Here is a 15,113-nt window from a genome sequence, read left to right as displayed (position 1 = left end):
TAAATATCTACATAGATTAAGGCCACCTGACGTCCATTAAAACAAATTCATTACGAAATCGTACAATTAAGTATGTGCATACCTTTAAAGTTTTCATATCCATATGTATTCAATTATCTATGAATCAAAATCCTTTTTTTTTATCTTAGGACAGGAGAAAGTTTGTTACGAAGTAACCTTTCTGTCCAATGTAATAAAAAATCCACATAATGATAATTTTATTTGTATAGTTGTATATGTATCCTTTGTATTTGTAAACTCTAAAAATTATAATGTCGAACATTTCACTGAAGAATGTAAGTTTTACTGAAGTAAAATATTTTTAGGTTCCCATATAAGTATATATCATGAAAACATTATTTGCTTGAAGTATACAGAAAAAAATGCAATATTAATCTCCGTTGAACATAGAAATGTAAAATTTTTGTACATTTTATAGGTTTTTCCAATGAGTAGTGCTTATTGATCATATATTTTTCGTACTATATTCTGGCATTTTAGTAGTTCAATAATTTGTTCTTATAAAATCTAGCAAGTAAAGAAATTTAAAAAAATAGCTTTTTAAATAAAGTCACATACTTTTAGATCGCTAGCAGGCAGGCAGGCTGCATATGCAAATAAACTGACTGCTAGTAAAGATTAATTTTTAAATACCTCGTTGTCCCAGTTATTTTGTAAAGACTCTCGTTCACTTAAGTGGTATTAGACTTCCTTTGTCTGAATATACAAATTGTTAAATAATGACTCATATTTTCTTCACAGTGGACAATGTAGACCATTATAAATATATCATTGTTTTTATTTGAAAATATTAGATTAACCTTAATGAAGGAGTTCGTATGTAGATGTTATATTTAACATGAATTAATGAATCTGAAAAGGCTAAGAATTATTCTTCCTAAGATGAGATGCCCTATTGGGCAACATAGGACTACTTCCGGTCAAATTTAACTAGTCAGTTTTAGAACGATTTAGTTGTCAGGAACTTGGCAATGGAGCGAGACATTTCCAGGTTTCTATATTCAATAGGATTTAGGTTGTAACTCGTTTGTCATTCATGTTGGGGGAACTGTGAAACGTACATGCAAAAATCAATACTCTGTTCAATGATAATTTTCGCTGTAAATATGCTTAAAAGCTTTTGTGCTTACCTATTACTCAAATTGTCATCATAATTTCACCTATTGAATTCACATTATAGGATTCACAATTTGAAATTTTATTTCTTATTTAATAGTTATAAATTTTCTTCCATAATATCACAAGATGATCTGTACTTGTGTCTCATTTATGATGTGTGAATTTAAGCTTATTAAGTACGTCATGAATGTTGTAAATGAAATTTTTAGATTAAATAAATGTACACAGGTATAAAATATATTGCTCCCACTTCATTTTTCTAAAATAATTATAAACGAACCGTAGCCACTGAAAGGAAAAATTTTTAGGAAAGCTTGGCAGGCATTGTTAAAGGAACGTAAATACCTTAAGAGTCCGCCTTGTTCCATTATAACCGCAAAGTTTTCGTTTTCGTGTCGGGAGAACCTTATAATATCCATCCATTATGCCAAATACACGTTTCAATTGTAATTGTGAATATCAAAATGTAGTTTCTAGCTTCATAATGTCGTTACAATATAAAACATTTTAAGACGAGAAATAGAGTAGACGAGGCACAGCTGAGCCAGCATCACATCGGCCTGCGTGGTTTCCTCAAGTATTTTCGATTTTATGTTCATTTCCGTTCCTGTAGATTACTCAAAGGCAAAGAAAATAACGGCGAATATTTTCGCCAATATACTTATAAAATGTATACCCTACAAGATTTCATATATTATCGATTCTTATTAATTAACGTTAATTCCAAAGTTATGTTTTTTGTTGTCAAATGACTTGTTACCTATAATAAATTTTAATATCACGTGTAAAATATATTAACTTAAGTTATTTCATCGGATCAATTCGGTAGTATTTGATAAATATTGTGATCACAAAATCAACAATTATATGACCACTTACCCGAATTTGCGTCGGTCTGTCTTAATTTCTTATAGGTAATTATTTGTTTTAAAATAGTATATCCATTGCTTTTATATTTGAAATAAATTATTTATCACTTTCAATTCTTAAAATATAGGTTCAGCTCACTGTTACTAGGTAAATTTCGATACGTATACAATTTTAAGACTGCTTGAAGTTTGCTTTGGAATGAGTTTTTGGAGAAGCTAAATAACTGTTCGTCTTGGCACCCACAGAGAACCCAGGGAAAGCTGTAAAAATGCACATATACATCTATTATATTTTAATTCTGTTTTTCAAAATTGTTGCATGAGAAAAAGTCGATAGCAACTTACCGAAACCTAACAACTCAAGTTTCGATTTAATTACATACGAGTATATTCAACTAAAGTGTTAAAGTGTCTAAACATGATTTCAGCTCCATTGTATTATCAGCGCGTACGCGATGGCGCAGTTTGTCTTGTTTTGGATTAAAACGCCTATGTAGTTTTAGATTGGTTCCATTTATACGATACCACCTCGAGCCTGAATAGATTAAATTTCAGAGTATTGTCGAGTCACCTATGGATTATTTGAGCAGTGGAAGAATATTCTTTTGTTCGATTGACCGGCTTTGACCTGGATTGTAAGTTTTCAGCCAAGGAGAACACGCATTCGATGTTGAGTCACTTGCCTGTTTAAAATCAATATTATTGCACAAAATTGCCCCTTTATTCGTTTATAAATTATTTACTTATTATAAAAAAATAGGTCTCAACTGAATCAATTATTGGGGCTTCTATTGAAAACAAGAGTATCTGCTATGCAACGAATGACTCACCAGTTTCATCGAACTTACTTGGCTAAATCGATAATGCGTTGAACTTATCGACCTCGCCGCTCGCCATTTGGCAGACTCCATGCTCTCCTTTGCAAGGGAGACGACTCTACTTGCGTAGTTGGCCACTCGACACGCCTTAACATCTGGGACTCGAAAGAACAGACAAATACGAAAAGCCCGCGCGAACGGGTCTATTGGGATCGATTTTATACATGTTGAAATTATTACGTAATTTCCTAACTTTTACCTAAAGTGAGCTGATACCGGTATGGTTGCATGGAGCATGGTTCGGGCGTTGTATTTCGTTGCAGGGCCGCATGCCGTGCCGTTGTGTACGTTAGCAGCCTCGTATTACAGCAAGTGAAGAGACACCATCAGCTCGGCTCTCGTTTGCTCGGCAACGAGTCGGCAGCGCGACTGCTACGTTGATCTTGACTAAGTCGGTGGTGACTCATGGAATAACACATACCGTGTACATAAAACAAGATTACATAATAAAAGAGAACATTGAAATAAAATCTACTAAACATGTTTTTAAAAAATATTTTATTTATCATACTTAAACATATGTCACAATTTAATATTCCATATGAAAAAAAAAAATTCAATCACTATTATTTTTATTAAATAGAAAATTTAAATTTTGTTTAACAATTATTTTAAAGTTTTTATTGTATTTAACAATTAACTAATAAATACACGATACCGTTACAAACCCATATCGTTGCCAGCTACGACCGCGTCTCAATCGGTAGTCAAGATGGCGGACGTAGGATGCAGACCCGCGCGATGGGGCGCGAAACGCAATGGGACTGTAATCTAGAAAACATTCTATATAAGTATGTCACAGATTAAATTAAAATTTAACTTTACCTATCTTATTTGTGAAACACATATTTGCTGATTAATAATTGATGTTTAACATTATCTAGTTTCTCGAATTTGGCGCTGAAAGTGCTAACCAAAACAGACTACTGCACCACTTTACTTTTAATTTTTATTTTATACATAAGATTCAATAGTAATATACGTTCCATTCTCACCATGTCAAGAATGTCTTCCGTCGAGGAGCCATAATTTTGGGTCCTATGCAGCTTCGTATGCTTCCCTTTCTCTCTTCAACTGCATCGATTTGCTTCTGCTTTGATCATCATCTGATTCAATCTTTTACTGCTTCGGTCTTATCCGTTTCAGTCTTCATCTGCTTCGATCTTTTTCAGTTTTCACCCACTTCGGTCTTCATCTGTTCCAGTCTTCATCTTCTTCGATCTTCATCTGATTCGTCTTCCTCTTTTCCGATCTTCTTTGATTCAGTTTTCATCTGCTTCGCTTTTCACCGGCTATAATCTTTATCAGGTTGGGTCTTTATCAACTTCAGTCTTGATCTGCTTCGGTCTTCATCTGTTTCGGTCTTCATCTCCTCTGATCTTTATCTGCTTCGGTCTCATCTGCTTCGGTCTTCATCTGCTTCAGTCTTCATCTGCTTCGGTCTTCATCTGCTTCGGTCATCATCTGCTTCGGTCTTTATCTGCTCCGGTCTTCATCTGCTCCGGTCTTCATCTGCTCCGGTCTTCATCTACTTCAGTATTCATCTACTCTGATCTTCATCTGCTTCGGTCTTCATCTGTTTCGGTCTTCATCTCCTCTGATCTTCATCTGCTTCGGTCTTCATCTGCTTCGGTCTTCATCTGCTTCGGTCTTCATCTGCTTCAGTCTTCATCTGCTTCGGTCTTCATCTCCTTAAATCTCCATCTGCTTCGGTCTTCATCTGCTTCAGTCTTCATCTGCTTCGGTCTTCATCTCCTCTGATCTTTATCTGCTTCGGTCTCATCTGCTTCGGTCTTCATCTGCTTCGGTCTTCATCTGCTTCGGTCTTCATCTGCTCCGGTCTTCATCTGCTCCGGTCTTCATCTACTTCAGTATTCATCTACTCTGATCTTCATCTGCTTCGGTCTTCATCTGTTTCGGTCTTCATCTCCTCTGATCTTCATCTGCTTCGGTCTTAATCTGCTTCGGTCTTCATCTGCTTCGGTCTTCATCTGCTTCAGTCTTCATCTGCTTCGGTCTTCATCTCCTTAAATCTCCATCTGCTTCGGTCTTCATCTGCTTCAGTCTTCATCTGCTTCGGTCTTCATCTCCTTAAATCTCCATCTGCGTCGGTCTTCATCTGCTTCAGTCTTCATCTGCTGTGATCTTCATCTGCTTCAGTCTTCATCTGCTTCAGTCTTCAGCTGCTGTGATCTTCATCTGCTTCGGTTTCATCTGTTTCGGTCTTCATCTGCTTCAGTCTTCATTTGCATTAGTCTTCATCTCCTTAAATCTCCATCTGCTTCGGTCATCATCTGCTTCAGTCTTCATCTGCTTCGGTCTTCATCTGCTCTGATCTTCATCTGCTTCGGTCTTCATCTGCTCTGATCTTCATCTCCTTAAATCTCCATCTGCTTCGGTCTTCATCTGCTGTGATCTTCATCTGCTTCGGTCATCACCTGTTTCGGTCTTCATCTGCTTCGGTCATCATCTGTTTCGGTCTTTATCTGCTTCAGTCTTCATCTGCTTCAGTCTTAATCTGCTTCAGTCTTAATCTGCTTCAGTCTTCATCTGCTTCGATCTTCATCTGCTCTGATCTTCATCTGCTTCGGTGTTTACTTGCTTGGGTCTGCATCTATTTGTGTCTTCATCTGGTGTTCATCTTTTTTGGTCATTTGCTGTTATCTCCTCTGATCTTCATCTGCTTCGGTTTTCATCTGCTTCGGTCTTCATCTGCTTCGGTCTTCATCTGCTTCAGTCTTCATCTGCTTCAGTCTTCATTTGCTTTAGTCTTCATCTCCTTAAATCTCCATCTGTTACGGTCTTCATCTGCTTCGGTCTTCATCTGCTTCAGTCTTCATCTGCTTCGGTCTTCATCTGCTTCGGTGTTTACTTGCTTGGGTCTGCATCTATTTGTGTCTTCATCTGGTGATCATCTTTTTGGGTCATTTGCTGTTCATCTATTTTCGTCTTCATCTGCTTGGGTCGTCATCTACTTCTGTCTTTATCTGCTGGGGACCGTCATCAGCATCTGTTTCGTCCTCTGTAGCCTCGGACTTCATCTGCTTCGGTCTTCAACTGCTTCGGTCTCCATTTGCGTCGTCTTCTTCGGCATCGCCTTCTTCTGCTTCGATCTTTATCTGCTTCAGTCTTCATTTACTTTGGTCTTCATGTGGTTCCGTCTTCATCTGTTTCGGTCTTTATCTGCTCGTTTCCATCTGTTTCAGTTTTTATTTGCTTCGCTTTTTTTTCTGCTTCTGTATTCCTCTGTTTAGGTGTTTATCTTCTTGGGTCTACATATATTTGTGTTTGATCTGCTGCTCATCTATTTGTGCCATCATCTGGTGTTCATCTTTTTGCGTCTTCATCTACTGGCCATTTACTATTGTCTTCATCTGCTGTTCATTTATTTTCGTGTTCATCTGCTAGCCATTTACTAATGTCTTCATCTGATTTGATCTCTTTTTGCTGAGGTTTCCATCTGGTTTGGTCTTTATTTGTTTAGAATGTCATCGACTTCGCCCTTTTCTGCTTGTCTTTTTCTGGCATCTGCTTCGGTTTTCATCTACTTCGACCTTATCCTCGTCGTCATCAATTTAGGTTTTCAACTGCTTCTGTAGTCCTCTGCTTGAATGTTGTCTTCATTTGCTTCGCTCTTCTGTTACGGCATTCATCACATTGAGTCTTCATCCGCTTGGATCGACGTATGTTTCGATTTTTTCAGTTTGGATCTTTTTCGATCTTGATCTACGTCGGTCTACTTATTTTTCGGCTTTTATCAGTATCAGTATTTAATTGAATGAATCTAAAGTTTTGATCTGTCTTCGTTTGTATGTTGTGTTTATGTTCTTCCTTTATTTTTCTTGTCCTGCTTTTATATTTATCAGTCTTCTTCTTCGGTGTTCATTACGTACATCTTCATCTTTGTTGGGCTTCATTTAAATGCTTCATTTTCGGGTTTTATTGTTTGGACCTTCATCTTTTTTGGTCTACATTTTTTCAGCCTTTCGGTTTTGATTTTAAGTTTTATAATATTATTTTTTATTTTATTACGTAGCTTCCGTCTTTAACTGTCATCTTATTTCGTTATCATCTAATAAAGCTCTTCATTTAGAAACTTCTCGCCAGTCACTTTAAATTAAGTGACTGGCAACCGTCAATTTAAAGTTAATTTTTCACGTTTATATTGTTAACCATCGTCTTTTTGGGGGTCTTTATCATTTATAATTGTACATTATATTATTAGCAAGTTTTTAGCTCAACCTATATAATACATTCAAATTCAGATTATAATCATACAAACTGATTTATTAAAAAACTAGTTTTGTTGTGATCTGATATAATTATGTTTGTTGTTGTTGTTGTTTAAATCTTTTGATTTTAATATATTTTTTCTTATAGAGCAGCAATTTTCTTCTGCAAATCCTTTTATATGACTGCTGATATAATTAAGGAATTTCAATTCTTGCTTTGACCTTATTGTCGCTATAATTGTACATTTTTTAGTATCAATGTAATTTGATATTAATATTTTTTACCATTTAATTATTACTCTTAATTACATTGATTTGTTTCCACTTGCCACTGCCATTGATATACTTACTAGCTGGATAAGTTGCGATTTTTTGCCATTTATGGGCGTTGTGATATACATTTTAATTACATATTTACTTTTTTATCTATCTTTTCCATTTCCCAATCAGTAATTTTCTTTTGTCAATCCAAAATAAGTAAAATTTTTAGATATACTTTTCTCTATTTTAGTTTCATATAATTTATGTAAATATTTGTGCCCATGTAAATTTAATGTCAAGGGTAACCTAAAATATTGAATTTTATTGCAAGAAAATTACAATATATATAAATTATTATGTAATCAGTTATAAAAAAAATTTTAGGTTTGTTATTAATAACTGGATCTGAAATATATATAATATTAAATATACAATGCTTAAATATAATAACATCATATCTGTAAAACAAATGTAAAAATTATGGATTTTGAAGTCTAAAAAACCCTACTTTTAAGAACCTGTAATAAATGCCATTAGCTTAATTTGATAAAAAAAAAAATTATCTTACATTATTTGGAAGAGCAAGAGTATTACGAACCAGCAGGCAACTTATTCCTTTCACATTATGACAATTTGTAAAACATATATTTATTTCTATCGTTCGTCCTTCATTTTTTATTCTTTTTAAATTTTGGTCCAATCTCAGTTGTATTTGTTGCCTCAGTGGCTAGCTAGCTTCAATTCATTCATTCGTTCAATTATTTGCCCCTGAAAATCTTAACCTCGAATCTAGGAGCCTAAACGAATAAAATACAGAACTTACCATTGTTAAATCAAGTATTTTTTAAGTGCAATATGCGTATCAGGCTTGTTGGAAATTTTTAATAAGTTTAAGATTAATTTATATTATCATCATTACCATGTTTTTATACATATGTAATTTAAGTAATCCTTGAAAACAACTGAAAATTATTCGTCTAAATCATTGCTATTAAATTCTCACCAACATAACTAATTACTTTGATTATTCAGCACGGTCCTGGTGACCGTAGAGAGAAGCGCGTAGAGTTGACCGTAGGGAAAGACAGGCCTGGTGGCGTCGGCTGGAACCAGGTCACATTGCCTAGTTCGAAGACTGACGATGTCGGGGCAGGTTGCGTTGACTGGAACCAGGTCACACAGCCAGCTCCAGAAACAGGGTTGGTTGCGTCGAAAGGGACCAGGTGCCACTACCCGGCCTGAAGATTGGTAGGTAGACTATAAGCTCACCAAGTCCATGCAGGGTTGACCATAGGAACTGGTACCAGATTGCAATACGCAACCCGAAGACCGCAGAGACAGAGCCTGGTTGCGTCGACTGGAACCAGGTCACACTGCCCGGCCCGAAGACTGGTAATGACGGGGCTGGTTGCGTCGACTGGAAGACACCGACGTGAAGACTGGCAGAGGCAGCAACGGTTGGGTCGACTGGAACCAGGTCACACTGTTCGGCCTGCAGACTGGCAGAAACGAGACTCGTTGTGTCGCATATGATCAGGTCGAACTGCCCGGCCCGAGACTAGTAGAGGCGGGGCTGGTTGCATCGACTGGAACCAGGTCACACTGCCTGGCCCGGAGACATGGCTGATTGCGCGAACTGGAACCAGATCACACTGCCTGGCCCGAAGAGTGGCAGGCAGGCAGCATGGTCACTAAGATTACGGAGTTTACCTCAGTGGCCAAAAGTGAAGTATCTAGTACAGGTGTACGTGGCTGATTGTGGCGACTGGACCGGGTCACACTGTCCGGCCCGAAGTCTGGCAAAACACATGGCTGGTTGTGTCGACTGGAACCAGGTAACCGGGACACATTGCGCGACCAGCACGCGGCCGACTGGTAGGCGAGCACCACGGTGACTAGAGCCTCGGAGAGCAGGAGTGAAAGGTCTGGCAAAAAACAGATTTGACGGTTCTAGCAGATAATGGCTAGTTACGTTAACTGGAACTAGGTCATACTGCAAAAGACTGGAAGGCGCGAAGCACACTCATCAGAGCCTCGTAGACCAGGAGTAGAAGTTCTAGCGGAAGACAGGCCTAACTGTATTGACTGGAACTATGTCACACTGCCATACGGGAAGACTGGTAGGCACACGGTTAGTAACGCGTACAAATTGTTGTCCTCAGATGCAGCAGATATTACGCATCGCCTGTCGAAAAAACTGGTTATCTAGGTATATGTTATTAGTAGCACTTCCTGCAAGGTTAGGACTGCTGGCGAAGATTGGATTCTCCTATTTAAAAGAATTGCCGTTCATAGTTTCATTTAGGAAACTTTTAGAGATTAGCTCCTTAGCTTCAAGGCAAAACATTTTGGCGCTAGTCATGACTTGCTTGCTAGATGCTACCAGGCAATGATCCCAAACTCGATTTTCAATGTGAAGCCTATGGAGCGCAGGCATAGATGCAGAGCTGAGAAAGAAATATTTCGAAGAAATGTGCTAACTACAATCTTTCGAGATGGTTATCACATGCGTTCTTACTGGTAATACATATTGTATGCTCTTTCCACACAAAAAATCGTAATGCAATAATACTACTGCTATTTATTTGCATAAATTGTGATCGCATCACAGTATTGTACTCATATACAAACAAGCTTAGCAGGCAGGACGCACTCTAGATATTTAATTAAAATTAAGTTGAATTGAACTGTAGGTTATTTACAAACCGTACCAACAATAGTATCGAAGGAACATGCTGCGTATTCGGAATTAGCCATCATAAAAACGTTATTGGGCATTGCTTATTAAATTAGCTATTTATATGCATACATACTAGAAAATAATTTTGTAAACCTTTATGTATATACACAGATACAGTATAGCAGGATCATTTATATGCATGATAGGGCTTCTGGTATTCTTCAATTATCATAAACTTGGATAAATTCATGGCTACCAAAATTATATGAAAACATGTAGGTACCTACTGCGCATTGTCATATCTTCTAAGAAGCTGCAATGTTGTTAGTGGTGTTCGTTTATATATAAATATCTACATAGATTAAGGCCACCTGACGTCCATTAAAACAAATTCATTACGAAATCGTACAATTAAGTATGTGCATACCTTTAAAGTTTTCATATCCATATGTATTCAATTATCTATGAATCAAAATCCTTTTTTTTTATCTTAGGACAGGAGAAAGTTTGTTACGAAGTAACCTTTCTGTCCAATGTAATAAAAAATCCACATAATGATAATTTTATTTGTATAGTTGTATATGTATCCTTTGTATTTGTAAACTCTAAAAATTATAATGTCGAACATTTCACTGAAGAATGTAAGTTTTACTGAAGTAAAATATTTTTAGGTTCCCATATAAGTATATATCATGAAAACATTATTTGCTTGAAGTATACAGAAAAAAATGCAATATTAATCTCCGTTGAACATTGAAATGTAAAATTTTTGTACATTTTATAGATTTTTCCAATGAGTAGTGCTTATTGATCATATATTCTTCGTACTATATTCTGGCATTTTAGTAGTTCAATAATTTGTTCTTATAAAATCTAGCAAGTAAAGAAATTAAAAAAAATAGCATTTTAAATAAAGTCACATACTTTTAGATCGCTAGCAGGCAGGCAGGCTGCATATGCAAATAAACTGACTGCTAGTAAAGATTAATTTTTAAATACCTCGTTGTCCCAGTTATTTTGTAAAGACTCTCGTCCACTTAAGTGGTATTAGACTTCCTTTGTCTGAATATACAGATTGTTAAATAATGACTCATATTTTCTTCACAGTGGACAATGTAGACCATTATAAATATATCATTGTTTTTATTTGAAAATATTAGATTAACCTTAATGAAGGAGTTCGTATGTAGATGTTATATTTCACATGAATTAATGAATCTGAAAAGGCTAAAAATTATTCTTCCTAAGATGAGATGCCCTATTGGGCAACATAGGACTACTTCCGGTCAAATTTAACTAGTCAGTTTTTTACTCTAAATATTTTATCAGGAGTAAGTATATCCATTATTTGTCTTTATCTTTTACCTTACCTCTACAATTTGTCAAAGAACGTGATAGAATGATGAACAGCTTTAATAAACTTGGAATGTTAAAAACTACTTCATGTTTATCAAGCGATGTATCTTACAATTTGAGAGTTAAATATATTGGCAAAAAATGCATTACTTTTGCTCGAACGATTTAGTTGTCAGGAACATGGCAATGGGGCGAGACATTTCCAGTTTCCTATATTCAATAGGATTTAGGTTGTAACTCGTTTGTCATTCATGTTGGGGGAACTGTGAAACGTACATGCAAAAATCAATACAATGTGCAATGATAATTTTCGCTGTAAATATGCTTAAAAGCATTTGTGCTTACCTATTACTCAAATTGTCATCCTAATTTCACCTATTGAATTCACATTATAGGATTCACGATTTGAAATTTTATTTCTTCTTATTTTATAATTAGAAATTTCCTTCCTTAGTATCACAAAAAGATCTTTACATGTTCCTCATTTATGATGTATGAATTTAGGCTTATTACGTCATGAATGTTGTAGATGAAAGTTTTTAAATTAAATAAATGTACAAGTATAAAATATATTGCTCGCATTTCATTTCCCTAAAATAATTATAAACACAGACGAACCGTAGCCACTGAAAGGGAAAATTTTTAGGAAAGCTTGGCAGGTATTGTTAAAGGAACGTAAATACCTTAAGAGTCCGCCTTGTATTATAACTGCAAAGTTGTCGTTTTCGCGTCGGGAGAACCTTATAATATCCATCCATTATGCCAAATACACGTTTCAATTGTATGAATATCAAAATGTAGTTTCTAGCTTCAGAATGTCGTTACAATATAAAACATTTTAAGACGAGAAATAGGTTTACGAGGCACAGCTGAGCCAGCATCACATCAGCATGCGTTGTTTCCTCAAGTATTTTCAATATTATGCAAAGTTCGTTTCCGTTCCTGTAGATTACTCAAAAGCAAAGAAAATGACGGCGAAAATTTTCGCCAATATTCACGTATAAAATGTTTACCCTACAAGATTTCAGATATTATCGATTCTTATTAATTATCGTTAATTCCAAAGTTATGTTTTGTGTTGTCAAATTATTTGTTACCTATAATAAATTATAATACCATGTGTAAAAAAATATTAACTTAAATATTAAGTTATTTCATCGGATCAATTCGGTAGTATTTGATAAATATTGTGATCACAAAATCAAAAATTATATGACCACTTACCCGAATTTGCGTCGGTCTGTCTTAATTTGTTATAGGTAATTATTTGTTTTAAAATAGTATATCCACTGCTTTTATATTTTAAATAAATAATTTATCAATTTCAATTCTTAAATTATAGGTTCAGCTCACTGTTACTAGGTAAATTTCGATACGTATACAATTTTAAGACTGCTTGAAGTTTGCTTTGGAATGAGCTTTTGGAGAAGCTAAATAACTGTTCGTCTTGGCACCCACAGAGAAAGCTGTAAAAATGCACATATACATCTATTATTTTTTCATTCTGTTTTTCAAAATTGTTGCATGAGAAAAAGTCGATAGCAACTTACCGAATTATCCTAACAACTCAAGTTTCGATTTAATTACATACGAGTATATTCAACTAAAGTGTCAAAGTGTCTAAACATGATTCCAGCTCCATTACATTATCAGCGCGTACGCGATGGCGCAGTTTGTCTGGTTTTGGATTAAAACGCCTATGTAGTTTTAGATTGGTTCCATTTATACGATACCACCTCGAGCCTGAATAGATTAAATTTCAGAGTATTGTCGAGTCACCTATGGATTATTTGAGCAGTGGAAGAATATTCTTTTGTTCGATTGACCGGCTTTGACCTGGATTGTAAGTTTTCAGCCAAGGAGAACACGCATTCGATGTTGAGTCACTTGCCTGTTTAAAATCAATATTATTGCACAAAATTGCCCCTTTATTCGTTTATAAATTATTTACTTATTATAAAAAAATAAGTTTCAACTGAATCAATTATTGGGGCTTTTATTGAAAACAAGAGTATCTGCTATGCAACGAATGACTCACCAGTTTCATCGAACTTACTTGGCTAAATCGATAATGCGTTGAACTTATCGACCTCGCCGCTCGCCATTTGGCAGACTCCATGCTCTCCTTTGCAAGGGAGACGACTCTACTTGCGTAGTTGGCCACTCGACACGCCTTAACATCTGGGACTCGAAAGAACACACAAATACGAAAAGCCCGCGCGAACGGGTCTATTGGGATCGATTTTATACATGTTGAAATTATTACGTAATTTCCTAACTTTTACCTAAAGTGAGCTGATACCGGTATGGTTGCATGGAGCATGGTTCGGGCGTTGTATTTCGTTGCAGGGCCGCATGCCGAGCCGTTGTGTACGTTAGCAGCCTCGTATTACAGCAAGTGAAGAGACACCATCAGCTCGGCTCTCGTTTTCTCGGCAACCAGTCGGCAGCGCGACTGCTACGTTGATCTTGACTAAGTCGGTGGTGACTCATGGAATAACACATACCGTGTACATAAAACAAGATTACATAATAAAAGAGAACATTGAAATAAAATCCACTAAACATGTTTTTAAAAAATATTTTATTTATCATACTTAAACATATGTTACAATTTAATATTCAATATGAATAAACTTTAAATTTCAATCACTATTATTTTTAAGAAATAGAAAACTGAAATATTATTTAACAATTTAAATAAAATAAACTAATAAATGCACGATACCGTTACAAACCTATTCGTTGCTAGCTGCGACCGCGCCCCAAGCGACAGCCAAGATGGCGGCCGTCGGATGCAGACCCACGCGAAACGCAATGGGACTGTAATTTAGAAAACATCCTACATATATCACAGATTCAATTACAATTTTACTTTACCTTAGAAACATATTTATTGATTAATAATAGGTTTAACGTTATCTAGTTCCTTGAAAAAATTATCAAGGCCGCTGAGATCATTCTTCCAGAAATTATCGATTTTTTCACGTTGTTCTTTGGCGATTTCCTCTTCTTTGTTAGTTAATCCAAGATCTGCTTGCATTTGAGCCCACCTTCTAGCGCGTTCTCTTTGTTTAGTAATTAATTCACATTCAGCTCGGCGCAAGGAGTGCCTCATAATAGCGATTATTCTTAGGTCATGCTTTCTGTTTGTCTTGGCGTTTAACGATTTACATTTAACTTTGCGGACCCAATTAGAGAGAGATTCGGTTTTACTTTCACAAAAGTCAACAACGGATTTTTCTTGTACACTGTAGCCCATTTTGTATAATAACGAGTTTAAGATATTGCGGGACGAGACAATATTACACACCTGTATCAGATCAGGCACAAAGGATTTTTGAAGAACTGCAACCACTTCACAACTCACGACGTCCGACTCGCACCGCGTAGAAAGAGATCAATGAGGCGCTGACGTCATGGCTCCTATATTTATCCCCGCTAGCGGGGCCGCGCAACTGCGCAGTTGGTTCACAAAATGGCGGCGATACGACGCAAGCCGCAATCCCCCTCCCCTCCCTCTGCAATATGGCAATCAATACTTGGCTAGTGTTTTGAGTTTGACTTTAGAATTTTGAAAACATGATATAACTATTTTATTACAATATGAATAATCGAAATTGCTTGTGAAATTATATTGTTATTAATTATTATACTTTATTCTCCTTGAATATAAATAACATTGCTATATTATAAT

The 15,113-nt window shown here is 35.9% G+C and overlaps 1 protein-coding gene across 8 annotated transcripts in view; it reads right to left on the bottom strand.

Moving 5' to 3' along the window:
* LOC146536799 (uncharacterized) overlaps window positions 1–14,833 on the bottom strand; it is a 29,443-nt gene extending 14,610 nt beyond the window's left edge. Inside the window, exons 1-5 of one of the 8 annotated variants that reach the window (XR_014878213.1) lie at window positions 12,641–12,875; window positions 7,949–12,513; window positions 3,883–7,686; window positions 3,087–3,658; window positions 1,152–2,982 (exon numbers count right to left, since the gene is read on the bottom strand). The gene's annotated coding sequence lies outside the window, so the exon portion shown is untranslated. Of the gene's footprint in view, window positions 1–1,151; window positions 2,983–3,086; window positions 3,659–3,882; window positions 7,687–7,948 lie in introns of those variants that run through there. The other 7 variants (XR_014878214.1, XR_014878210.1, XR_014878211.1 and 4 more) reach the window with 7 other exon arrangements.
* Between the last annotated feature and the right edge of the window lie 280 nt (window positions 14,834–15,113).

The sequence above is a fragment of the Heliconius melpomene genome, chromosome 8, assembly GCF_056956725.1.
Source record: "Heliconius melpomene rosina isolate 202511_hmr_F chromosome 8, ASM5695672v1, whole genome shotgun sequence".
NCBI lineage: Eukaryota > Metazoa > Arthropoda > Insecta > Lepidoptera > Nymphalidae > Heliconius > Heliconius melpomene.
Note: the sequence above shows the minus strand (reverse complement) of the source record. Positions and strands in the feature narration are given on the sequence as shown.